Genomic DNA, 27,383 nt, shown 5'->3' on the forward strand with positions numbered 1-27,383 from the left:
GCAGAGTTTGTGGCAGATAAAACAGTTTGCTTATTTCACACTTGTATGGCCACCTGCTAGGAACTGTTTGTTCAGTTTCGAATTCTTTAATTAAAATCAACATAAAACAGATTGAAAACATCCCAAGAAGGGGATGCTTGGTTTGCTGGAGGATATTGCAGAAAGATGGAGCAAAGTGGTTAAAAAAAAAAAAAAAACAAAAAACCGCTTTGCCACCAAACAAGCCGGCAGGTAGGAAAGCGCAGGTTGGGAAACCGTGGGTTTGGGCTTGCGCATGCGTGAATGAGCTTGAGTTGGCGCCAGGAAGCACAGACCACTCACAAGACCTCTTTCAGCATTAGGAGTTTCCAGGATGGCCAAGGGGTGGGGTGGAAAAGTGAGGTGGCCTCTTAGATTCAACACCTTGGGAAGGATGAACGTCGCGTTTACTTTTTCAGTAAATACCCAGGGTAGTTCAGTGCCTGACTTTGTGATCAGCATGCAGTCTTTGTCTTCTAGAGGTTCAGAATCCAGTAAGCGAGACAGCGAGGTACGGCCACAACCAGGGTGGCCATGGTACTGCAGGAAGATAACCGAGCTAGCAGCTGTGCGAGCCAGAGGAGGAGCATTAGGCTCGGCCACAACCAGGGTGGCCATGGTACTGCAGGAAGATAACCGAGCTAGCAGCTGTGCGAGCCAGAGGAGGAGCATTAGGCTCTGGTCAGTGGGAGAAGGGAGGGTTCGGGTCAGACTTCCACCTCAGCTAAAATATGATGAACAGATAGAAATTATTCATTTCAAACAGAAAGAGGGAAGGGAGGAGGGACTAGAGCAGGTGCCAAGTGGACAAATATGAGCCACGTATTGTATGTGTATGCAGACGCCATAATGAAACCCATTGGTTTGTTTTTTTGCTTACATTAAAAATTAATTTATCTTGGGCTGGAGAGATGGCTCAGAGGTTAAGAACACTGGCTGTTCTTCCAGAGGTCCTGAGTTCAATTCCCAGTACCCACATGGTGGCTCACAACCATCTGTAATGAGATCTGGCTCCCTCTTCTGGCCTGCAGGGACACATGCAAACAGAACACTGTATATGTAATAAATAAATATATATATAAAAAAAAATTAATTTATCTTTATGTGTATAGATGCTTTGCTGTTCACCACATGTGTGCAGTTCCTGCAGAGGCCAGAAGAGGGAGTCAAATCCTTTACAGGTGGTTGTGAGCTTCTGAACCCCCACATGGGTGCTGGGAACTGAACTTGGGTCTCCTGGAAGAGCAACAAATACACTTTTTCTTTTTTGGTTAGCTTTTTTTTTTTTTCTTGAGGCAGGGTTTCTCTGTAACAGCCTTGGCTGACCTTGCTTTGTAGACCAGGCTGGCTTCGAACTCTTTCCAAGGGCTAGGATTAAAGGCATGGACCACTACGGCCCCACAACAATCACTCTTAACCGCTGATCCACCTCTCCAGCTCCTGTGGCCCAGGATTTAAGAAAATAAATAAATATTTGCCAGCCTTTCACTCTTGATATGCTAGCTTTCTATAACAAAAAGGCCTTTGCTCTGAGGACAAACAGAGTCGGCCAAGCTGGCTAAGACAGTAAAGAGGGTTTTCTGTCTTGAGGCATTTTACCCATTTTGGCCTTGACTCAGTCAGTAATTGGTCCCCTGACCATCATCTTTCCTCAGGCCCTACTGGCCTCTAGGGAGGTGGAAACAGAGGCAGCTGCCCTTGTTGGGAACAGCTCAGTTCACTTGGCTTCCTCTCCTCCATTCCTCCCTTAAGCCCTGATCTTTTAGGGTCAGCTCTTGCCATAGTTGAGCACAGGGACAGCCTGTTGGAGATCTTCGGTGTGTTGAGCTGTGGGGAAGCCAGCCACACGGGCTGTGCTCAGTGCCTGTGTCTAGATACCTGCTCTGGACTCCTGATTTTGAATTATATATTTGGTTTACCAAACCTGTCTGCTTGATGTACTGGAAAAGGTGCTGAACTCAGAATCATTGACCAGGGATTGGTTCCAAGTTCGCTCCTTGATAATTTTAGTTTCTTGAACAAGTGCCTGGAGCTCCCTGGACCTCTGCTTCCTCATTGTTGGTGGGTCTTAACTTGTAGAGCCATTGAAGATGATCACAGTGTGGTTAGTCATGGGAAACCCCTCACTTTCCCTTTTGCCCAGGCATCTGGATTCTTCCTGGAAATAACAGCTGGAATGCTATGCCCTCTTCCTGGGACCTAGGCTTTGTGGAAGCTCTCCTTTTCCCTGGCTTGGTGGGATGAAAGCCTCCTGTTACTTCTTTGTGTCTTGGAGCCCCTAGCCACAGTGGAGCTGGCGGGTGATAGGTAAGCCATGCTCACATGGCCAACTTCCTATATCCTGGCAGAGTCCCTCTCTTGCCTCCTCTTCCCAAGTTCCTGCCATTCCTTCCTTCTGACTGCACTCTCTCTTTCACGGCCCCTGCAGCCAGCTTGAGCAGGCTTCCGCCTCTCCTCCAGCCCCTGAGGACTCGACAGCTAGTGTCCACAACTAGGTTCCTGGCCTTGAGTGTCAGTGCTACATGGCGTTTTGAATTCCCCTCCCTCAGCTCCATTTGAGCCCCAGTCTGCAGTGGCCTTTGTAAAGCATGGGCCACAGAACACACTGGATTGGTTGTCGATTGGCTGGAGCCTTTGGGTCAAGACACCCTGTTGCTGCTGTTCACTGGTTGGGGTCCCGAGAACTCTAGAAAACCAGGATGAAGTTGTCAGCTCTTCCGTGGGCATCTTGTTGCTAGTCTGAACATCATATTTATCATGATCATCACATGCTTGGCATTCCCTAAAGTCCCTGTGGAGCTGATATGAGTGCCCCAGCAGCATCTCATGAATCTCATGAACCTGCACATGTGCCTGTAAGGTCCCACACCTTGCTTCCAGGTGCTTACCTGGTGCTTCAGAGGCTGCTGTGAGGAGATGCATGATTCAGACATGCATGTAGAAGGTTAGTTAGCCCAGAAGATGTGGAGAGCTGGAGGGACCACCATTCCCACCTTGCTTTAGAAAGAGCAGCTCAGATAAGAGCTTTGGATTCTGGAGTCCAGGAGAGCAGGGTTGAATACCAGCTTGTCTCCTCCATTCCTGTCCCTTCCTTACTTCATGCCTCATCTGTCTCCCTTCTGGTTTCAGAGGCTGGCCTCAAACTTGTGCTTCCTCTTGCTTTGGTTTCCTGAGTATTGGGATTGCACCACACTGTGTGCCCAGCTCTGCTATTTCTTTTTGTTTGTTTATTTTTTTTTTAAAGATTTATTTATTTATTATGTATACAGTGTTCTGCGTGCATGTATGTCTGCAGTCCAGAAGAGGGCACCAGATCTCATTACAGATGGTTGTGAGCCACCATGTGGTTGGTGGGAATTGAACTCAGGACCTCTGGAAGAGCAGCCAGTGCTCTTAACCTCTGAGCCATCTCTCCAGTCCCTTCTTTTTGTTCTTTTAATTTGTATTTGTGTGTGTGTGTATGTGTGTGTGTGTACATGTTCGTGTGTGAATTAGGACATATGCACATCACAGTGTATGTGCAGGGGTCAGAGGACAAACTCAGGTGTCAGTTCTCGCTTTCCGGCTTGTTTGAGACAGGTGCCAGGAATATTCATGACTCTACCTCCCATCTTGTCACAGGGGCACTGGGATTACACGTGTGTGCTACTGTGCCCAGGCTTTATGTGGATTCTGGGGATCCGAACTCAGGTCTTCATGCTTATGTGACAAGCCCTTGACCGGCCGAGCCATCTTCAGAGCCCTGCCACTTTCTGCTGTGAGACGTAAAGCGAGTCCCTCAGCTTCTCCAACCTCAGTTCCCTTCTGTGCAAAATGGGTTAAGATTCCTCACCTTGAAGACGAAATGAGAAAGGAGTACTGGGAAGGCACAGAGCAAACACCGAGCATGTAGGCCATACGGCTATACAAAATCAGCTCGGCTCCTAGAACACTGGAAAAAGTGAAACTTCATGTTCTTGAGTTTTCTTTCTCTCTCTTTCCCTCCCTCCCTCTCTCCCTCCCTCCCTCCCTCCCTTCCTTCTTTTGATTGTCATCAAATGACTTCTTGGGGGAGGCAGAGAGGGTATGGTCACCTAGAGTGGAAACTGAGGCACCCACTCTCACGTGACCCCAGGGGCTCACACTGTGAGTGACTGTGTAGTAGATCCTGACCCCAGGCCTGTCTGACATGGGGCCTGGCTCACTTCTAGCCTCTTGGCCTTCTGATCCAGCCCCTGTCTCCCTAACACCTTTGTGCCTGGCTGGGACCCCATAGTGTGGGGCAGCTGGCCTGAGCTCTCTGTCACAGCCCCGGCTGTCCCAGCCACAGTCCCAGTTCATGGTTCCCCAGTTCTGCTCCCCAGTGTCCGCTCCTTGGCCGAGGGGCTCACTCAGGAGCCTGTCTCTTTGTGGCGTTGATTAGAGGCCTCTTCTAACAACATCAAAGCTTCAATTAACACGGGCCGCTCGCAACCCTCTTGCAAAACTCTGATAAGAATAGAATTTTCTCTTGGAAAATGGATTTTTATTTAGTTGTGTGTACTGTTGGTTAAATGACCTACTCTATACACTAGCGCCGAGATTCTGGGGACAATTAGGGGGCTCGTCAGGAAGTGGTTATCTGAAGGAAACAGGCGCAGGCTGTTTAGCTGTCTAATATCCTGATGGGGGTGGGGGGCAGAGGCAAATTAAAAACAGGCTTCCCTTCCTTTCCAGATGTGGGGATGGGGTGCTGGGCTGAGATGGGACTCTGTGGGAGGTGGATGTGGCTGGATGGTGGCTCCCCAACCTTGTGTCTAGATGACTGCTCACATTCTCTCTCTCTCTCTCTCTCTCTCTCTCTCTCTCTCTCTCTCTCTCTCTCTCTCCACTCCTCCTCTCCCTCTCTGTGTGTAAATTCATGTGTGCCAGACGGGTACTGTGCAAGAGTATACTCTGGCTTGGAGAGGATAGGATTCAAGCATAGAACAGAAATGGAACCCTGGAGTCAAGAAGCATGAATGGCTAAGGCTGGTGGCTCCTTAACTCTTAATTTCTTTTAAAAAGATTTATTCATTTTATTTCATGTGTGAGTGTTTTGCATGCATGTCTGACTTCATACCACATGCATACCTGGTGCCCATGAAGGTCAGAAGAGGGCATCAGATCTCCTGGAACTTGAGTTATGGATGGCTGTGAGGCACCCTGTGGGTGCAGGGAGCGCATCCAGCATGGGTCCTCTGCAAGAGTAACAAGTGTTCTTAACTGCTGAGACGTCCCTCCAGCCCTCTCCCTACTTCTCTGAGGGCCACTCTTCAGCTTGGCCTCTCTGAAGGAAAGAATGGGATGATACCAGAATTCACATGTCCTCGACCCTGTTCCTTCTGGGAAGGAAAAGAAATGGCCCTTCTTCAGCCTTCCTTCCTCACCCCACCCCCAGATCCCTACCCAGGATCCCTGCACAGGATCCTGGAGAAGTCACCAAGTAGGCACGTGGATAGACTCCTCCCTTGGGTCTGAACATGTTGTTCATAAGTCAAATCCTCAATTCTGTATTGCATTCCATCCAGCTAAGAAAGTTTTACCTATTCTCTAACCTCAACACGCATATTCTTTAGGTGTGAGATGAAGCAGATACCTTTGAGAAGGGTATTGGGTGACTTAAAGTCAAGGGAATAGACAGGTTGGAAGGGGGTGTTTGGGCTGGGGGTGGAGGCTGACCCTGAAGGCAAAAGGAAAGAGTAGGAAGAGAGGCAGCTTACAGGCCAGCCTCTTCCCGGAGCAGAGGAGGCCTGGTGTGGCATGCCTGTATTGATTCAATTATTCCCTGCGATGTAATACTCTGCATTCGTGTGATAGCAACAAACAGAGTTGAAAGACATACAAAAATAAATGATCTGAAAGTTAACATGGCTGAATGGGCATCTATGAATTCGAGGAGCGAGGTTTTGTTTTACATTGTAAAATCAATAATGTGCAGAACAATGTCCTAACTTCCCCGGGGGACCCCAGCAAACCCGCCCGTATTGATCGCCATGCAAATTAATTGAATTCATGAAATCCACATTGCTGGGTAATTGATGCTTCTTATAATTACCTCCGAGTTATGAGCTTTTAGGGGATTGCATTGATTCCTGGGCAGTGGGGAGGGGATAGAGGCAGCTTCCTGGAACTGTAGGCAGCGCTGCCCAGGTGGCCAGTGGGCAGGTGGGGGATGGTTGAGTCAAGGGAGGGTATTGCCTGCTGGTGGTGGAGGTGGGATGGGCACAATTCTTAATTCCTTTAACTTACCCAGCCTGGGAGAGACTAGAGTGAGCACACCCAGGCATTTGAAGAGACCCCAAGGAGGAAGACTGCCAGGGGGATTTGGGGCCCCCAGAGTGTCAAGGCTGTTCAAGGATTAATAATAGCAAACAACTTCTGATATTTACAAACAATGTACCCCCAAATTCACCCCCTAGAATTACTTATGAAGAGTGTACTATTACTGTTTCCTTTGGCTGTTGAAGTCATGAGGTGAAGCAAGTTGTTTAAGGACACACGGGGGTGGGTCTGGATTCCTTTGATGAACATTTAATCTTCCATCGGCTTCAGAGTCAACGCCTCCAGATCACACGTGCCATCTGTGTGTTGACCCCGTGAGCATTTTTCTTTTCTTTTCTTTTTTCTTTTTCTTTTCTTTTTTCTTTTTCTTTCTTTCTTTCTTTTTTTTTTTTGTTTGTTTGTTTGAGACAGGGTTTCTCTGTGTGGTTTTGGTGCCTTTCCTGGATCTCGCTCTATAGACCAGGCTGGCCTCGAACTCACAGAAGTCCACCTGGCTCTGCCTCCCGAGTGCTGAGATTAAAGGCGTGCGCCATCACCGCCCGGCCTGATGAGCATTTTTCAAATGAAGGGTCTGTGACGCTCATCAGGTCATGACGGATGCAAACATCTGTTACAAAAACATGGTTTGCACTCATAGGTTTGAACTCATGCTTTTGCATCACGTGTTGTGTGACCTTGGAGAAGTCACCCAACTTCTCGGAATCTTTTCTGCAGCGGTGACACCAGGAGGCTCAGGTGGATGCTCTCCATGCTCCTGCAGATTCAGTATCTGAGTGTTATAGGGCATTTTTCATGTGGCTTTCCCCAAAGCCCCATGCCAAGGGGGATGCTGAGGCATGATAACCTTGTTTGGCAGAGGAGAAAGTTTGACGGAAAAGTGAGGAGATCTTGTGGGAGATCATGTGGTCATGTGGTGTGTCAGTGGCAGGGACATGATGGGGATGGATGTGGCTGTGAATGGTCCCCCTTCTCTGTGTCTCCCTTCCCTGGGCTCAGTGTTTTCATCTGCAGGAGCTGAGTCTGGGGACCAGGGATGGATTCAAGGGTGAGGGATGCTATTGCACAGGTGCCCATGCTGTGCTATATGGAGCACCTTCACAAAGTATTTTTCCAGAATGCTTCCCAGAAAGGAGCTGTAGGACCCCAGATCCCTTCTCTCACTCCCCTGGGTTTGGCAGAAGATGAGAACTGACTCATCATCATTCCCATTTTCCCTGGCTCTGTGCTGGAACAGTCGAAGCCAAGGTCCAGCGAGACCAGTTTCCTGATTGTCAGAGTCTAGCCTGGTGTATATGACTGAAGCACCATGAGTCACACAGTCCATATTGGGAGTCTGGTCTGGCTCCATGTCCCTGTCAGGGCTGTCTGGTGTCCCACAGCAGTGAGAATGGGGCTCAGAGTTCAAGGTTGTGGCTGCGACTGGCTGGCAGCTTGGCCCTACCTGAAGTGGAGCTCGCACAAGGATGTTGAAGACTTGATGCAAGGAGACTGTGGCCACAAACCCCTCACTGCACTAGACAGTGATGCTGACTCTTCATCTCCTGCATCAGTGGTCCTAGGAGGGACCAGATACTGCATGGAAGCTCCATGAGCAGAGGGGACATGTGAGGCATGCTCAGGGCTCCTTCTAGTGCCCTAGCCTCCTGGCTAACTCCAGCCCGTGGTGTCGAGGCTCCAGGATCTGCTAGGGTGTGTTTCTTGGCACTTCTCACAGTCTTGGGGAGGGGACCCAGGAGGCTTCCCTGCCCTCTTCAAGCCCATAAGTGGCCAGCTTCTGTTGGAATTCTTTTGTCTCTCTCCCAGGGTCTAGATCACAAGATCCCAAAGGACTTTGAACACATCTCTTTATGAGTTCTTGGGAGGACTCCATGATTCTTGAGAGGTGAGAGGGCTCTTATAAGATCATCCAATCCATCCTCATTGAATGAGGCTCAAAGAGATCATAAACCTTGTCCACGATCACAAGATCAGTAGATGTAATAATTGACTCTTCAGTCCGGGGCTTTGACTTATCCCAGGCCTTTCTATGACACCAAGATAATCTAATCATTGAGCTGTCATTTCCCCTCTGGGCATCCTGAGGTGGTGACAGGGTGGTGCTGGTGCTGGTGGAGTCTGTTGAGGAGGCTCTACACCCTGCACCATTCCATATTTATCCCAAGGTCCCTAAGACTCCATCCCTTCTAGCTACTGGGCCCCTGACTATGAAGAGCACAGGTTTCCAGATCTGGCTAAACTCCTCACTTTCCATCAGCCCAGCCTCCCTCATCATCTCCTAGGGTGCTAGGACAGCCTAATTAGATGAAGTTAACGAATGCATTAGGAATGGGTGTGATTAGAATGGAGAACCAATTGTAGGATGGTTGGTGTTCCTTGCTCTCATTTCTCTGCAGGAGAGGAATTTTCTCTGTCCATGTTGAAACCCAAGAAAGGAATAGGCTGAGGCCTGGCACAGTCCCTAGAACAAAGGACACTCTCAGATCACCCACTCAGCCTGCCATATGTCCACCCATCCCATCCAGTTATCTACCTATTCATCATCTATCTACGTACCCACCCCATCCACCTACCCACCCGTCCATCCATCCATCCATCCATCTACCCGTCCATCTACCCATCCATCATCCATCCATCCACCCATCCCTCATTCATTAATTCATCCATCTACCCCCATCCATTCCCCCATCAAGTTTTCCACCCCCACCAACCCTCCATCATCCACCCATCTATCCTCATTCATTCCCTCGTGTATCCACTTATCCATCTATCCATCCACCCAGTATGTCTGTATTAGTTACTTTCCTCACCGCTGTGACAAACTATCTGACAAGCAATTCAAGGAAGGAAGGAAGGAAGGAAGGAAGGAAGGAAGGAAGGAAGGATTTATTCTGTCTTCTAGTTCAAGGGAATGCAGTCTGTCATGGTGGGGAAGATGTGGTGGCAGGATATGGCTGGCCATATTCATCTATAGTCGGGAAACAGCAATGGATACTTTCATTCATTCTACTTTCTCCTTTTTATTTTAGTTCATTTATTATCTAAAATGATGTGTCTGTGTGTAGGTATGTGCATATGAAGTGCTGTGGTGATCCCCAAAGGGAGTGGCACTATGAGGAGGTGTGGCTTTGTTGGCATGGTATGTGTGTAGGCATGTTCTTGTTGGAGGAAGTGTGTCACGGTGGGGGCAGGCTTTGAGGTCTCTTTTGCTCTAGCTTCGCACAGTGTGACACCGAGTCAATTTCCTATCGCCTGCAAGATGTAGGACTCTCAGCTACTTCTCCAGCACCATGTCTCCCTGCATGTGGCTATGTCCCACCATGATGATAATGGACTGAACCTCTGAACTCTAAGCGAGCCACCCCAATTAAATGTCTTCTTTATAAGAGTTGCTGTGGTCATGGTGTCTCTTCACATCAATAGAAACCCTAACTAAGGCAAGTGCAGATGCCCGTGGAGGCCAGAAGACAATGTAAGATCCCCCAGAGCTGGATTTTCAGATGTCTGCGAGCTGCCTGACATGAGAGCTGGGAACTGAACTCAGGTCTTCTGTAGGAGAGTACACCCCTAACCCTGAGCCATCTCTGTATCCCCACTTTCTTCTCTATATTCAGTCTGGGACTCCAGCCCTTGGAATGGTACCACTCACATCTCTATCTCAATTAACATAATCTACTAATCCCTTACAGGCATGCCCAGAGGCTTGTCTTCTAGGTGATTCTAGATTCTGTGTTTGACAGTCACTGGTAGCCATCATGGTGTCCTTTCTTTCTCAGGCACGCACTTGTGTGAGCAGTTTACTAGTGAATACAGAGCTGCAGAAAGCTGGAGGGAGCGAGGCAACAGATGTGCAGGGAAGAGGACAGATTGATGCCCTCTGTAAGAAGTTCTTGAGATTCCCAACAAGTAATTCCCATGGAGACCTCAGCAAATGAGTGAATTATTGTGGTTACCAGAGTTATTTAGGAAGAAGGAATTTCAGTTGAGAAAGTGCTTCCACCTGTTTGGCCTGGGGGCAAGCCTCTGGTGCATTTTCTTTATTGATAACTAATATGGGAGGCCCAGGTCTCTGTGGACAGTGCCACCCCTGGGCTGGTGGTCCTGGGAACTGTAAGAAAGCAGGCTGAGTAAACCATAGGGAGCAAGCTCATAAGTGGCACCCCTCCATGGACTCTGCATCAGCTCCTGCCTCCAGGTTCCTGACTTGAGTTCCTGTCCTCATTTCCGTGGGTGATGGACTACACACTGTGGGCTGAAATAAACCCTCCCCATCCTAAGTTGCTTTTGGTCATGATGTTTATCACAGCAATAAAAATGCTAACAAAGACAGCTACCTTCTGTGAAAGGAGCTCAATCCTTGAGTTATTTAAAGTCTGTGCTGTGGGGCTGCAGTGATGGATCAGCGGTTAAGAACATAGATCACTCTCATAAATGACCTGCGTTTGGTTCCCAGTACTGATAGTGGGCAGCTCACACCTGCCTGCCACTCCAGCTCTGGGGGATCTTATGCCTCTGGCCTTCACAGACACCTGCACTCACACACACAGATCCGGACACAGACACATACACATATACACAAAGAAAAACAATAAAAATACGTTAAAAAAAATCTGTGCCTAAAAGCACATTTTGTATTGTAGACCTGGGTGAGAATGTTGTCACTGTCATAGTCATCAGGAACACTGAGGAAGGCCTATGAGGCTGTTGTCCCTGGTCATCTCTGTTGTGCCCAGATCGCAACCCCCAGAGAGACCACCAAAGACGAGCATGCCGGAATGCAAAAGCAAGGTTTAATTCAGGATATACAAGCCTAGGCAGGGACTTCGTCCAATACATCCAATGCAGTGGAGGCTGGAGGAAGTGCCCGCCTGTCTGCAAGCTCAGTTTTTAAAGGCAAAAGCCACAAGGTTACATCATTTAGGGGTGCTAGTATGGGTACAATTCTGATTGGCTCACTTCTAGGGGCTTTCTAGAAATCATGGCTTAATCTTACTTCTAAGGGAGTGGTTGCCCACCACCATTTCTCATTGGCTGCCCTCAGGTGGGGACATTTCTATGGTCAGTTACCCTGGAAACCAGGGAGAGAACATTCCATAGTCTGGCAGTCACTACCTCGTGACTACCTTGTGACTCTGTACTTTTACACTTCCTGGTTTCTGGAATCTGGACTGACTTGTTTCAGTAACTATTGGCCTATTCCTAGAAGGAGAAATCTTAGGCCTTAGTTTTTAGGTGAAAGCATTTTGGTCTTATTTTTAAGATGGCTCATTTTGGTCTCACAATCTCCAAGGTTCACAGCCAGTGAGGTGACCTGGAGCTATTGCTAGCACAGTTGAGGAGACTGACACTAGGAGAGGTAGCAGAGGGAACACGTCCCCGTGAGTGTCTTGTTTACTTTGTGGTCACTGTGACCAAGTACCTGCAAGAGCAGCTTAGGCACAAAAGGACTTGCTTTTGTCTCCTCTTGAGGTGCAGACACTGTGGCAGAGAAGCATGCCTGTAAGAGTGGAGGCTGAGGCTCTTCTCCTCCACAAAACAGGAAGCAAGACTGGACAGGAAGTAGAGTCAGGTGTCAAACCTCTTGGTCCACCCCCAGTGACCCACTTCCCCCAGGGAGGCGCCAGTCTCTTCAAGGTTATATGTTGTCTCAGTAGCACCACCTGCTGGGGACCCAGCATTACAACTCCTGAGCCTGTGGGGGACATTCCCCATGGAAACTATGACTGTGAGGAACCCAGGGTTGTGATGAGAATGGAAGCAATCAAGGCCAAGATTAGCTCCTTACACAAATTGGAAGATTTGGAAGAATGTTATATGACAAAAAGGACTGGAATTCTTTTTTCCTTTCTCTCCCGCCCCCCCCCCCCCTTTGCTGAGACTCAAACTCAGGGCCTCTAGCCTGCTAGGCAAGTGTTCTACCACTGAGCCACATATCCCCCCTTCTCCCTCTCCTCTCCACTCCCCTCCCCTCCTCCCCTTCTCTCTTCTCCCTATCATCTCCTCCACTCCTTCCTCCCCCTCCTCTCCTTCCCCTCTCTCTCTCCTTCCCATCTCCCCATCTCCTTCTCTCTTCTCTCTCTTCCCTTTGAAGTTGGGTTCTGAGACCACGGTCTGTGGGCCACATGTGAGTGTAAAATCAATGAAAAGCGGGAACGAGAGCTGTGCTCCTGGCTTCAAGGGTTGGGTGCCAAGTGTGGTGCACAGAGGCCCAACTTTGTCCTCGATGCTGTGGGGTCTTTTTCTCCTTTGATTTTTATGTATTAAGGCTCTGCAAACCATGTGGATACTACCCCACAGGACAGGTTTATTCATACCATTTTACAGTTGAGAAACTAAAGCAGAGAGATATTATGGGGAAGACAAGGGTTTGAGTCCAGATGACCGAAAGTCACCGTACCCTCTTTTACCTTGGCCTGCCCTCTAGCCTCACAGAGCTTGTTCCATCTGGTATCATCCAGAACTCCATCTGTGGCAGCATTGGCTGTCAGCACTACCTGGTTGTCTCTGCTTCAACTCCAGATCCCTCTGCAGTGGACGCGGATCAGGCCAAGTTGTTTCAAGCCCAGGTCCGTCACTGCCATGGCAGTGGGGAGGTGTGGCTCCAGGCTCTGTCGCCAGCCTCAAGTTAGCTGGCCATCGCTGCGTTAGCAAAGGATCCCGGCACAAAGCATATCAACACAGTCACCGGTGTCACCCGTGTAGTCTGGGATCAGGAACTGGCTCAGCTAGGTGGTTTTGGCACTACAGTTCTGGTGTGGCTGGAGTCAAGATGTTAGCCAGGGCTGGGGGCTCCTCTGCGGGCTTGACCGAGAGTGGCCTTGGTTACGTGTTTGTCCTGGTCAGTGATAGGAGGGCTCCATTTGTTGGGACACAGACCTCTAGGCTGCCTGTCTCCAGAGCATGGCTTCTCCTAGAGTGCAGGAGTCTAAGGGAGAGGACGGCAATGTCGGTTTTTAAAAATTAATTAATTATTGTTGGTAGTGCTAGGAACACAATTAAAGCCAGGGCCTCAGGCATGCCAGGCAAGTGCCCTATCATAGGCTACATACAGTCCCAGTCCTTGCAATGTCTAGTGTCTACAAGATTAGAAGCTACCTCACTTCTGCCACACCCTCTTGTAAGTCACCGAGACCAGTCACATTCAATTGGAGGGGGACTAAGTTTCATTAAATCCTTTAATTACTGTATATTTTAATTGATGTGTAATAATTGTACAAACTTCTGGGGTGGACGTGACGCTTAGATGCATGTATATATTGCACAATGGTCAGGCAGAGTGAGTAACATTCCCATTACCCCAGACATTCATCAATTCTGGGGAAGAGAACATTAAAAAAATCTAGGTATTTTGAAAAAAAAAAAATATATATATATATATGTTTATTAGCTGGGGATAGCGATATATGCCTGTGACCCCAGCATTTAGGAGGCCAAGGCAAGAAGAACACAAGTTTGAGGCCAGCCTGGACTACATAGTGTGTTAGCCTTGGCTCGAGATTGAGACCTGGTCTCTAAAACAAACAAACAAAAATAAACAAAATAAACTGTGGGTACAGTTTAAAACCACCACCCTTTCAAATATTTTATTGGTAAAGATAATCGAGGCAGCCATTGAGTAGGTACCAGCCAGGCCTCTGCCAAGTGCTTTGGGGAAGGCTCCTCTCGGCTGTAGTTCTGAGTCCACATGGGTCGGTGCCTGCCAGCAGCCAGGCTCTGATATCATCCAGGCCTCTACAGGTTTACCCCAGTCTCCAGCTCATTTCTAAGCACTTCCTATTACTGTAGGCCAGTATTTTCTGCTTATTTTACTTTACACAGGGTCTCCCCACGTAGCTCCGACTCTGGCTGCAGCTCATCTATTTATTTTTTTATAACGATAACCATTTACCGAGAGCTCCTTATGGGGCCAGGCAAGGCACAGGTACCCACGATCCTTAAACAGTTCTGTGAAGTGAACGGAGGGAAGAGCACAAAGTTAAGGGACCTGAGCAAGATAACAGCTGGCCAGCAGCCTGGACTCAGACAGGCTTTCCCTGTCCTGTCTGCTGCCCGGCTCCTACCTTCCCAAACTCACCCAGACCCCAATCTGTCCCAGTCTTCAGGGTCTGGCTTGAGCATGGTCCCTAAGAGAAGCTCTCCCCTCCCTGGCCATGAGTGTCCCTCTATCCCTTTGTCATTCTTTGTATATATGCCTCAGCTTCCCTACTGGTCTGTGAATGTTGGAAGTTACACGCCTAATTGTTCCCACATTCCTCCCCCCTAAAACAATGGGGCACCAATACATGTAAAGTTTCCTCAGCCAGGCTTCGGAGGGAGGGTGGGCGGCTCAGTGTCCCCAGCTGGGCCTGGTGGCTGCAGGAATGCATCCAAGGGCTCTCAGGCCAGCCAGCCAGCTCTCCTTGACCGTTTATTTCTCTGCCGTGTCCCTCCGCCCAGGGCTGACCCCCTGCCCCTCCTCACTTCAGCCACCTGAGCTGGCTCCTCCTGTGTTCATCGCCGAAACTCCCCGAGCGAGCGAGCGAGCTCTCTTCCTTAAATTGATTCTCCGTAAAAACCTCTCTTATTCTGACTGCTGGGCTTCTTTAGATTTCCTGGAATCTTTTGTCTCTCTCCCCTCCCCCCAGCTCATCGAAACCACTCTCTCGGGTCTGTCTGTCACCCACCCCGCCTGGCAGGGGGACTTGTTGCTGGGCTGCAAACCCTCATCCTTTCTGTCTCCCCTCACCCATCTCCCTGGCTCTGTCTCCAAGGTTACTGCTGCCTCTGCCTCCTCTCCTGCCTCCCCTTCCTCCTTCCTCAGCCGTTGCTGCAGGGAGGCTGGGAGGACTGGGGGCTGTGGAGCAATGGAGCCTTCCCCCCTTCCCTGGTCCCGCGATCTCCCCTTCCTCTCCGGTTCCTTTCTCTCCGCCCTGGTCTGTAACCTGTCCTCGGGTCCCCATCTCTTTGTCTCTCTCTTGTTCTTCCCACCCTTCGTCTCCCCCGACTTCCTCTTTCTTTTTCTCCGTCTCTCTCCATTTCACCCCTCTGATTCCTTTGGACTTGCCTCGTATCTTTTTCTCTTTTGTGATCTTCCGGTTTGAATCCCTATTTCTCCTTCAGAAACCAGAAACAAAGACTCCGTCTTAGGTTTCCTGGCCCCGCCCTCCCCAGTATGCCCATTCTTTAGGGTTTGGTGCTAACGGGCTTTCTAGAGCCTCGCAACAAGCCCCAAGTTCAGAGTCCAAAGCGAGGCTCAGTTCTGGTCATGACCGGGCATGAGGTGCCAGAGAGAAGAGAGAGCAGGACACCAGGCTAGCTTGTGTACCCCACTTTCCAAAGACATGGCAGACCTAAGGATGTCCCTGTCACAGATGAGCCTGACATAGGCAGAGGCCAGTGCCGAGGGGTGAGCTGTCATGGATGAGCGGTCTGTTGTGGGAAGTTTTCTGTAGCTGTCTGTGACTGTGATCTACAGGTGGCCCTGTTTGTGTCCCCCCAGACAGTGAGTCTGAGGACCACAGGCCAGGGCTTGGCATACAGGCACACAATATGGGTGTGTTTCCTTTCTGACTGTGCTCGGAGGGAGGTGTGCAGGACTTCCGGCCTCCTTGGCAGATAGCATTAGGTAATATTCCAGACAACAAAAAGCTTTTCCTTTTGAGGGAATTTTCCAGACAAATTAATATTTCTCTTCCAGGAATTATTTAACTATTCCTTCTGTTGAAAAAAAAGATTCATTTTTTCTTTCAAGCATTGATGTCTGTAATTAAAACACAGTAGGTGGATACAATTGTTCAGTGTGGTCATTACAGCCTAATGCAGTGGTTCTCAACTTGTGGGTCACAGCCCCTTTGACAAACCTGTATCTCCAAAAATATTTACATTACTGATTCGTAACAGTAGTAAAATTACAGTTGTGAAGTAGCAACAAAATAATTTTATGGTTGGGGTCACCACAGCATGAGGAACAGTATTAAAGGGTTGTGTGCACTTGGGCCTCCTCACCACTTCCCTTTGGCTTCACTGTTTCTAAAATTTTCTCTCTGTATGTCTCTAGATTAGGAGCCTGGGAGAGTGAGCTGTTATGACAGATATCAATGTCTCCTCGGGACATGAGCAAGAGGGAGGCTTCAGGATGGCCCTTCTCAGGCCTGTTGTCCCCAGTGAATCTAGAGAGGGGCTTTCCCTCGCTTCTGTCCCATTCTCAGGATGAGACAGGGAACCAGGACCAGGAGTTGGACATAAACTCAGAAATCTGGATATAGAGGAAGGTGATTCACGCTGTTTTGTTGGTCTAGCCTCCGCTACAAGTACTTGAGCACGCTGATATATTGTATCAGCCCTGGGCCATCCCTCAACTGCGGGTGCTATCTGGCTTCTCATCACTATGGCCGTTTTTCCTTTGTTTTTCCCTCCCCACCCCTTTCTTTCCTCAGGGTTTCGTGTAGCCCAGGCTGGCCGTGAACTTTCATGTAGCGCAGGATGACCTCAAGCCTCCTGCCTTCGCCTCCTAAGTACTAAGATTATAGGCATGTGCCACCACACTGGGTTTATACAGGGCTTGTGGCTGAACTGAGTACGGGGCGCTGTGCATGCTGGGCTAGCATATGTCCTCAGTTTGTGCCACTGCTTAAAAAAAAAAACAACAACAAAAAATGAATGCACACCTCACATTCTCCAGGGAGCTCTGCCCAGTTCATTCCATTCATTCATTCAGCATGTGTTCACGGACAAGCCTACCGTGTGCTATCAGAGACACTGAGACCACCTTAGCGAACAAGACTATAAACTTCCAGTCCCTGTGACACATGGGAGCGACAGACATAGAAAACCAGGTGCTGTGGGTAACAGCTCCTGCTTTAGAGTCAGGGAAGGTCCTGCCCTCCTCACAGGAGAGGCTCCTTCTTGCTGGAAGTTCTAGTTCATGTTGGCCCCCAGCCACTCCTGTGACACTGGGCACGTCCGTGAGCTGATTTTTCCTCGTCTGTGCAAGAAAGTGTCCCTTTCTATTCTAAGATGATTATGCTTCCACTTAAAAGCAAATTGACCTTGAGACCGATTTACAAATAAAAATTGTATTTCCAGATGGGCCTTGAGGAAAAGTAGGGAATTTCAATTACGCTTAAAGAGGAGGGAGAAGTTGGGAGACGGCTCAGTTACCAAAGGGCTTGCTGTGCAGACACGAGGACCTGGGTCCAGGTTTCCAGCACCCACATTAAAGCCAGGCCCAGGGCTGCAGTCACAGTCTCAGCACGGAGGAGGTGGAGACAGGAGGTTCCCTGGGACTCCCTGGCTAGCCAGCCTCGCCAGACACACAAACTCCAGAATCAGTGGCAGACCGTGGAGAGTGATTGAGGAAGACTTCAGAGTTGACCTCTGGCCTGAAGGAGCACGTGTACACACACACACACACACACACACACACACACACACACACACACACACACACACACACACAGTCAAAGACAAAACCACAGCCATCACTCCTAAGCCCACTTTTCAGGGCAGCTTGGGTCTGAACCGGTAAAAATCCCTTCTCGAGGTCCCTGAAATGCCCTTTCAGCTGCTCTCTCTCCTACCTGCCCCTGCCCTGTGCGTCCGTGCACTGCCCACCCAGGGAACCTCGGAACCCTGAGACTTGGGGACCACACCATCTCCAAAGCCAAAAGGACTCTCTGTGGATGCCTGGGCGAGTCGGGTGTGTTGGGTAGCCATCTGTGGTCGCTGACTGTCCCTCTGGGCGGGCCTGGTAGGACAGGCGCCCCCCAGCAGCCGGCGGGCAGCAGGCGGGCAGCACACGCCTCCTGGGACAGGCTGGGTTAGCCCTACCCGGCGGCTGGGGAAGCAGTTCAGCGAGAGGCCGATAGATGGCGGCACTGCACCGCTCCAAGCCGGCACTGCCGAGGTCGGCAGGACCCGCGGCCCGCAGGTGGGCAGGTGTGTGAGCAGGGGCCAGGAAGGGTTTGTCTCTGGTTGTTCAAAGCTCTGGGCGGTGGGAGCTAAGGCTTTGGCCTGGTTTCATTGAACGTGTGGCTCTTGTGGCCACCATCCAGAGCGACAGGTAGGTCACTGCACACTGACAGCGTCCGCTCCAGACTGGAGTTCCTGCATTTCTCTCCAAACCTCCAGGATTATTTGTTGTTTCTGAGCAGAGCAGTGTAGGACCAAGGACCCTGGCTCATCCTGCCAGGAAGGAAGGAAGGACGGAGGCAGAAGGGACAGAGATGGCTAGGATCTCTGGCGTCATTCTCACGGCCCGCCCACCAGGCCTAGTTCTGCCACTTGCTTGCTGGGTTACCCTGGGTAAGTTACTGAGCCTCTCTGAGTTTTCCCATCTCTAAAGCGAGAACAGTGAGGATAATGTTAGGCTTCATCATCACTCTTTTAATGAAAACTCTGACCCCTCCTCAATGTATCAGCCCGGTGAGAAGTACTTCTTTGTTGTTGTTGTTGTTTTGTTTTTTGTTTTTTCGAGACAGGGTTTCTCTGTGTAGCTTTGGTGCCTTTCCTGGATCTTGCTCTGTAGACCAGGCTGGCCTCGAACTCACAGAAATCTGCTTGGCTCTGCCTCCCGAGTGCTGGGACTAAAGGCGTGCGCCGCCCGGAGAGAAGTATTTCCTAGCTCTGGTCTCCCAGCATTCCCTGGCTTCTGCCCTCCGTGGGCTCATCACCTGCACATTTGCTCTCGGTGATGCCTTTTGTTTTAGACAGAGTCGCAGGTAGTCTAAGCTGGCCTTGAACTCACTTTGTAACCAAAGATGACTTCGAACTCTTGATCCTCCTGCCTCTCCCCCGCTTCTCCCACACACAGCTGCTGGGATTATAGGTGTGCTGGGATTACAGGCATAGACCACAGCTGGTTTATGCCGTGTTGGGGATGGAACCGAGGGCTTCATGCATCCCAGGCAAGCGCTCTGTCGACTGAGCTGGTGCCACCAGCACCCGTCATAGTGCTTCTTTTTCGTGTGCCCAGTGCTACACATACATCCCAGCGAGGTGCCAGCTCTTAATGGGGACACTGGGACTGGGGAAGATGGAACACCTCTCTCGAGGCCACACTGTAGCACTGGGGTCCAAACAGGTGTCCTAGCCCTGGACTGCACCCGGCAGGTCTCACGTTTCAGGACTGGCTGCTGTTTTCTGTCCCAATGCTATGGCTCCCACCCCGGCTCCATGCCCTGGCTGCCTTGGTGCTGCTGTCCATTTTCTGAGCATGTGGGGCAAAGGGCAAGCCAGCCTCGGCTGCCCTGGGGTGGGTGTCCTCTGCACTGGGCAGAAGAGAAAGAGCTAACTCATGGGAGGTTGGTGTCAACACCACTGGTCCCCCTTCCCCGCCCTCCCAGTACTGACTTGTTAGGCCAAAGGCGCTGGCACCCTAACAGCGCCTGTCAGACGCCAATGAGTTGATGAGGTAGAAACTGGTTATTAAATGTAATAACAGTGGTTTGGTTTTTCCGCGGTTCTGCCTGTAAGTGCCTAAGTGACAGCTGGCTTGTGCCACCATGCTGCCTTTTAAGCAGCCTGAAGATGGGGCGTTGGGAGCGGGTGGGGCCCTTCCCAGGCTATGGGTGGAGGGGTGCCTGGAGGGGTGTCTGAGCCTCTTTTGGGGACATTTTTCAGTCTCAATGGGACACCAGCCCTGAATCCTGGGACATGGTCAAGGCTGGATGGAATGTGTAGATTCAGAACATAAAATGATGCTGCACTGTGTCCCTAGACCTTCTGAGGCTTATGTGTACCACTTTGCTCATGGACCTGTTCCCGGGGCTGATGGCTTAAGAAGTGGGGTTTGGGGGTTCTGGAAGTTCGAGGGGAGGTCTGTGCTTTTTGGGATCAGTTGCTTGTGATCCCGGGACCATGGCTTAGGTTTTTTTGGGCTGCTACATCTTCATAATGGAGGACCGAACAGAGTTAATTTATTTGCTTAATTAAAAATATGAAATTGTTGGATCACAGATAGAAACTTAAGATGAAGAAAATTTGGTACACACAATGGAATATTATTCAGCCTTAAAAAATAGGAGATCCTGTCATTTGCGACAATGGGAGTGAGCCCGGAAGACATTAGGCTAAATTAAGTCAGTCAGTCCCAAGACAAGGACTGCATGATTTCTCGAGTTAGTGTGTTTGTGTGCCTGTGTATGCATGTGTGTGTGCATGGGACTCTGGGGATGGAACCCAGAACCTCACACATGCCAGGCTAGCCTTCCCCATACCTGCTTTACATGAGGTGTCTAAAACAGTCAAACTAACAGAAGCTGAGAGCGCACTTGGGAACTCAGGGTTTGGAGCAAGTTGCCAGGGTTTGAGAGGAAATGATGGGGTGTCACTCAGGGAGAGCACAGGTTTTGAATACGTTCTGGAGATTGCTGTTTAACAGTTCTGAATGCTAACAGTGGGCACTGCACATTTTCTAAGAGGGTAGCCCTCATTTGAATGTTCTTATCACACACACACACACACACCCCATAAAAAAAGGGATGCAGGAGCACTCTGTGTGTGTGTGTGTGTGTGTGTGTGTGTGTGTGTGTGTGTGTGTGTGTGCTAGATCTGATTTTGGGATGGTCTCACGGGTGTTCACATATGGCCAAGCTCATCCGGCTGTACTGTTAAATATGTGCAGTTTTTTGCATATCAATTATACTTCGATAAAGCTGTTAAAACAAAGAAACTCACTGCAAGACACATTTTGTTTGGCCCACGCAGTGCTTTACATTTAAATGCCAGCATTTAAAGTTCTAGAATTTCCAATGGAGATCCACATGTCTGGCCTTTCATCAAACAATGGTAAGAGCTGGTAACTTGGTGCGCATGCTCGTGTGGTAGCTACTGACTACAGCAAATCTCCCATGTTGCAGAGTATATGCTCTCCAGTTTGCCTTAGTCCCCATCACTGCTCCTGTCCCTGTCCCAGAGGCCACTTGAGACACCCAAGCTGCCTAGGTCACCTGGTTCCTGCCTGGCCCTGCCTCAGGAGTCCACTGAGGGCCTCTTCCAGGTGTGGTGACATGATGTTCCTATTGGAAATTATGGCAAAAAAAAGTGAGAGCTTGGCATGGGGAACCCAGACCGAACATGTAGAAACTGGAGACTTCTCCAGCCTTGTCTCCAGCTCTGAATGTTCGGTTTGGATGCCAGGAGTCCCCAACCATCCTTCACGGCAACTCCCCTTGGTGCTCAGCCTGGAAGGAGGTTGTTTCCTCCCTGACCTCCTCAGATCTCAGTCTGTTTACAAATAGCTTAGGCCCTTCTGAGTACATGTGTATGCATCTGTACACGTGTGTGAGTAAAGGTGTATGCATCTGTACACATGTGTGAGTATAGGTGTATGCGTCTGTATACGTGTGTGAATATAGGTGTGAGTGTGAGTGTATATGTATGCATCTGCATATGTGTGTGAGTATAGGTATGAGTGTATGTGTATGCGTATATGTGTGTGAGTATAGGTGTGAGTGTTTGTGAATATATGTGTATGTGTATATGCATATATATGCAAGCATATGCATTAATATCCATGAATAGATATGTATGTGTGTGCTTTTGTCATCATCAACCATGTGTGCTCCCTGCCTCAGTTTCTCCCTCTGGGAAACAGGCCATTGGGCTGGGGAAGAATTTGAGTTTGAGGTTGTTAGGCCACCTGCTGGGGAAGTGACAGGGACAAGCCACCTGAGCCAACTCTTGCTTTTCTTCCCAGAAAGCTTGCTCTGGGAACCAGAAGCGCCATACAAATGAACAATTAGTGCTATCAGTTCTCTGTGTCTAAACAGCAGAAGTTACTTCCCCCTCCCTGTGCCAAGGGAATGGCAGGAGAATGAAGTGGAGTGGTGTGCGTGGCAGTGACTTGGAAGGATCTTGTTCCTGTTGCAAGGGAATCTTGCATTGTGATTATTAATATAGTTTCACCAAATGGTCTTGGCTAGAAGCCTGATGATGCAGCAGCTGCTGAGGCTCCAAGCTCTCCAGTGTGGTGGCTTCCCCGGGCTGCACCCACCTCTTCTTCTCCAGCTGCTTGCTTTCCTGTGCCCCTTAGCACTCAGCCCCTGAGCCCCATTCTACCTGTTCCACACATGGTCCTCGCTTTCCGGGCACAACTGGCATCATGGAGGGGATTTTAGCCATCACTAGTGATTCAGTTGATGAGGAAATTGTCTGTGAGCCCCTACCATTGCCAGATGCTGTTTGGAAGCTGACATTAACGTGAGGGATTGGATGGATGAAGCCCTCGGACTTGGCAGGGCAGTGGGGCTCACGGGGAAGAGGGGATGGAAACAGCGTACAGCAAACAGATGAATACACATGCAGGTAAATTCACAAAGAAAAGCACACAGAGCAGATGCTCCAGAGGGATGGGGTGTGGGTCACAGAGGGTGATCAGGTCCGGAATGGAGGAGCTGGTGTGTGAACTAAGGTCTGAAAGATGCAGAAGAGGTGTATTCTAGGTGGAGAAAATAAGGTTGTCTTGTCCAGGCTCCTCGATTAACTGAAGAGAACAGAGAGGAGCCGTATCTTACCCATGGTTGCACAGCTACAATTCTGTTCTCTGGGCTTCCAAGCTGGCTCTCTGTCACTTACAGACCTTATTTCTTCCTTAGGAAGTGTCAGCTCTTAGAGGGTGAGGCTGGGCTCCATTGACCTCCCCTCCTGACAATCATCTCTCTGCACTGCAGCTAGCCCTCTGCACCCCAGCTAGCCCTCTGCACCCCAGCTAGCCCTCTGCACCCCAGCTGGCCTTCTCCTTGTGTCTGGATCTCCAATCTGGGATAGCCGTGAACCCGCTTCACTCCAGCCCTCCAGAGATACAAGGGGCAGGGCAGAAACAGAAAGAAAAAGCAAAGTGGTCGAGTGCTTCTTGTCATTAGTTGCTAAGCGCAATAAACCCAGTGGAATCCCAGCCTTATAATGACCTCGTTTAATTAATGCTAAATGACTGTGGGACCCGTATGGATTTATACATTAGATCCACATTAACACCAAATCGTTTGATCACGAATCACTGTTAAAATAATGAACACGGGCTTTTTACAACTGAATGAGAAGGATGTGGCAGGCTTCTGCCATCCTGGGGATTGAAGCACCTCCCAGGTCCTTTGCCTCTCTCTCTCTCTCTCTCTCTCTCTCTCTCTCTCTCTCTCTCTCTCTCTCTCTCTCTCTCTCTCGTTCTGCAAGTCCCCGCCCCAGAAGGCACTTATTGAGCTGTCTGTGCACTGGGTGTTTGTGGCAGGGGAGGGGTGGAACACCACATCCCCCAGGAGCTTGCAGGCCTGCTGAGGTGGTGGGTGTGCCCTTGCAAATAAATGTAGCACATTTAGCAAGGGCCTACTAAGTTCCAGGTGTTACAAATATTTAACCTATTCCGCCAGCAAGGGGAGGTGCGTATCAAGACAGGATGACTGATAAGAGAACAATGTTCATAGAAGATAAGAAACTTAAAGTGAGAGTGATAGCCCTCACCGTGATCCCAGGGCTCCGCAGGTGGAGGCAGGAACATCAGTAGTTCAAGGTCAACCTCTCTCTTTTAGAGCTGATCTCTCTAAAAGCAACAACAATAACCCCCTCCCCCTCCAACACACACACACACACACACACACACACACACACACACACACACACACACACACAAACCCCTTCAAAATATTTACGTTTTTCTCTACAGACCAGGGGGCTTGGGTCAGAGAAGCTTTCTGTTTATTTATTTATTTACTTATTTATTTGCGTTTGTAGTGGGTGGTAGTTATGCAGAGACTCACAACAGGTCCTAGTGCTGAGAATAAGTGACTGTTGAGTGATAGTCCTTGAGGGGACATAGCACACTCTCTCAGGTTCAGGGGACGTCACAGAATGGCTGTGGGTGGGAATGGGACTGAAGACATAGGAACTGAGGAAGGGTGAGGTATTATCCTCAGACATGATGTGACTCTTCTTGCACTCTGGAACTCTCAGCAGCTGTGATTATGAGACCCAAACAAGAGCATGTCTATCAGCATCCTGTCATGAAGGGGGGCAGGCTCACAAGGCCTCTCCAGTCCCAGAAGACCTATGATCAGTTAGTTAATCATTACTGAGGGAGGGAGACTCCTGAGAGTGGAGGGGGGCCATTTGAGAAACCAAGGCTAAATATTGTATAATGGAGTCCCTAAGTAAACAGACTAGATTGGGGAGCGTTTGGAACGTTGGCTCAAGAACTTTGCAAGTATAGTTACTTACGGTGACTATCTGGTATTTATATCTTTGTTCTCCTCTGTCTCACCACTAGAGATAGAATGTTTCTGTCTTTGCCAAATGTGTACATTGATATTGTAACCTCTGAGGTTTTTTCGGAAGTGGGACCTTTCGGACATGGTGAGGTACTGAGGGTTGAGTCTTCATGAGTGGGATTAGGGACTCTGGAGACCTCCCTCCCCTCTTCTGCCATAATCTAGGAAACAGGCCTTCACCACGAACTATGCCCCAACTTCTACATTTCATTCTTTCTATAACGTTACCAGTTTGTGAATCCATCAGGGGATGAATCCATCCATCAGGTCAGAGAAGCCAGGACCTAATCATCTCTAGCAATGCTGTTACAGATTTACCATGAAGTTTCCTTTACTGGGCGTTTCTTAATACATTCAAACTGATGATCAAGATTCACTCAGACATTTCAGACTCAGAATTAGACATTTGTGAATGTTGGGATGGGGTGAATGAACTCCATAAGCAGGAAGGATATAGATTTTGAAGGGCTAGGGGACTGGGTGTAGTGGGTTGAGTACTATTCCCAAGAATTCCCCTTGACTTGGAATCTCAGAATGACCTTATTTGGGAACGTGGTCTGCAGATGTGACTAGTTAGGAATGCCAGGATGAAGTGGGGGTGGGGCCCTAAATCCAATAATTGGTGCCCTGCTAAGAAGGGAGGACAGAGAGTCACACCTCTAAGAAGGCCATGGGGATGGAGGCAGAGAATGGAATCACAGTTCTATCACTTCTGTGTTGAAGTGTGTCCCAGCCGGAGGCCGAGAATGGAATCACAGTTCTATCACTTCTGTGTTGAACAGTGTCCCAGCCCTCCGGGATGCAGAGGCAGGTGGATCTCTCTCTGGAGATGCAGAGGCAGGTGGATCTCTCTCTGGAGATGCAGAGGCAGGTGGATCTCTGGGAGCTGGATACCACCACACCTAGCTAACTTCTGTTGTTTTAAATCAGCCAAGCTATGGTACTTTCCTCTATCTGCCTTAGGAAACCAGCATGGCATTCTTTCAACTAACAGAAACCTTTAAGTCCGGCACAGACACAGCAGTCACCTTGGTTTGCAGCTTTGCTCATGAAGTCCCTCCCTTCCCAAGATCACTGACGGGCTTTATTCATTTTCATCCTGTTGGGCCTGTTATTGTGCCTTTCAACTTACGGCCTTTAATCTATCTGAAATTTGCCTTTCATTTTATTTTATTCTGTTCTTGAGACAAGGTCTCACTGTGTAGCCAAGGCTGGCCTTGAGTGGGTAGCAGTCTTTCTCAGTTTCTAGAGGGCTGGGGTTGCAGGCTTGTGCTTCCATGACGAGCTTTGGAATTAATTCATCTTTGTATGAGGTAGAATTTTAACACTCTGTGTGTGTGAATCATAACTAAATATGTAATCCCTTTACTACTGATTCAGGTGCCATCTTTATCATGTATCAAGTTCTTATGTATTCATAGACCTATGTGTTCCCAGTACTGTCCCATCGGGTTGATATGTCTGTGCTTTTAAAAATTACCATTTCATTAATTTATGTGTATGATATTTTGCCTGCAGTGTGTGTCTGTGCACCATGTACATGCCTGATGCCTGCAGAGTCCAGAAGAGGGCATTGGATAGCCTGGGACTGGAGTCATAGATGGTTATGAGCCACCATGTGGGTGCTGGGAATTGAACCCGGGTCCTTTGCAAGAGCAGCAAGTGCTCTTAACTGCTGAGTCATCTCTCCAGCCCAGTATGTCTGTTCTTGAGTTAGTGCATGGAATTCTATAGTTCTAAAGTACACCCTAACATCTGATATAGCAAATCAACATACACTGTGCCTCTTTTTAAAAAGTGAACTTAGGTTTTTGTAGACTTCAGAACTTCACTTTTCTCTATATTAATTTTGGAACCTACCTTTTAATTTCTGAAAAATTATCTGCAAGAGTTTCGAGAAACTTTAAATTCAGAGATGTAAATTTCTTGCACACACGTGAGAAGCTGCAGACTTGCTCAAACACGGCATCTGAATCTATCCTATCTCCACAGATTGAGAGAAATCACTACAGATGGCCCCCTTTCACCATGGCTACCTCATCAGTGGAGTGTGTGTTCACTTCAAGAGGATGCTGGTGACAATGTTTGGTTGGACACCAGTGATTTCAGTAGTCACTAATGACAGTGACTGGATCAATGAATTTATTCATAATTGCAAAGAGTGATGTTTTAATTTAGTGCGTCTTTATTTGTGTGTGTGTGTGTGCGTGTGTGAGTGTGTGTATGTGTGTGAGTGTGTGTATGTGTGTGAGTGTGTGTGTGTGTGAGTGTGTGTGTATGAGTGTCTGTGTGTGTGAGTGTGTTTGAGTATGTGTGTGTGTGCTCCCACACACATGTGGGCATGTGCATATGCAGAAGTCAACCTTAGGTGTTTTCTACCATGCTTGGCTTTATATATATGAATGTGGCTTCTGAGAACTGGACTGGGTGCTTATGCTTACATAGCGAGCATTTTTCCAACTGAGCTCTCTCCCGAGCCCTTTATTCTTGATTTTATCGATTTCCACATTGTTTCATTTTATTCTTCCTTGCTTTAGGATTATTCTTCAAATTATTAAGTAAAATACTTAGTCTATTTTTCCATCTTTTTTTTTTTTGACAAATATAGCTAAAGTCATTCTTTTTCCTTAAGTTTTGTGTTGGCTGTGTCCCTAAGGTTTTGACATGTGGTATTTTTATTGTCATTCAGTTATAAGTATTTTGTAATTTTCCTAATACTTGCTTCTTTGACACAAGTGTTATTAAGTAACTTGGGCTCTAGGTTTCTATGACTTTAGTATTAATAAGACCCTGTCTTTTTGTTATAGATTCCTATTTTTATTACAGGTTTAGGGATGGTTAAATAATCAT

General features: G+C 48.7%; 2 long non-coding RNA genes across 4 annotated transcripts in view; one reads left to right on the forward strand and one right to left on the reverse strand.

The window, feature by feature from the left end:
- The window catches only part of LOC128123148 (uncharacterized), a 215,041-nt gene that overhangs the window by 57,293 nt on the left and 130,365 nt on the right, over positions 1-27,383 (forward strand). The window contains exon 1 of one of the 3 annotated variants that reach the window (XR_008222584.1): positions 18,184-18,337. The exons of the other annotated variants lie outside the window; for them this stretch is intronic. This is a non-coding gene — a long non-coding RNA (uncharacterized LOC128123148). Of the gene's footprint in view, positions 1-18,183; positions 18,338-27,383 lie in introns of those variants that run through there. 3 annotated transcript variants of the gene reach the window in all.
- LOC128123160 (uncharacterized) lies at positions 12,582-14,244 on the reverse strand. Its single transcript, XR_008222585.1, has 2 exons — positions 14,186-14,244; positions 12,582-13,222 (listed from the first exon to the last, which is right to left on the reverse strand). It is a non-coding gene; the product is annotated as an uncharacterized LOC128123160 (long non-coding RNA).

Source organism: Peromyscus californicus, unplaced genomic scaffold (genome assembly GCF_007827085.1).
Source record: "Peromyscus californicus insignis strain IS unplaced genomic scaffold, ASM782708v3 Scaffold_11__1_contigs__length_118956290, whole genome shotgun sequence".
In the NCBI taxonomy this organism is placed as follows: domain Eukaryota; kingdom Metazoa; phylum Chordata; class Mammalia; order Rodentia; family Cricetidae; genus Peromyscus; species Peromyscus californicus.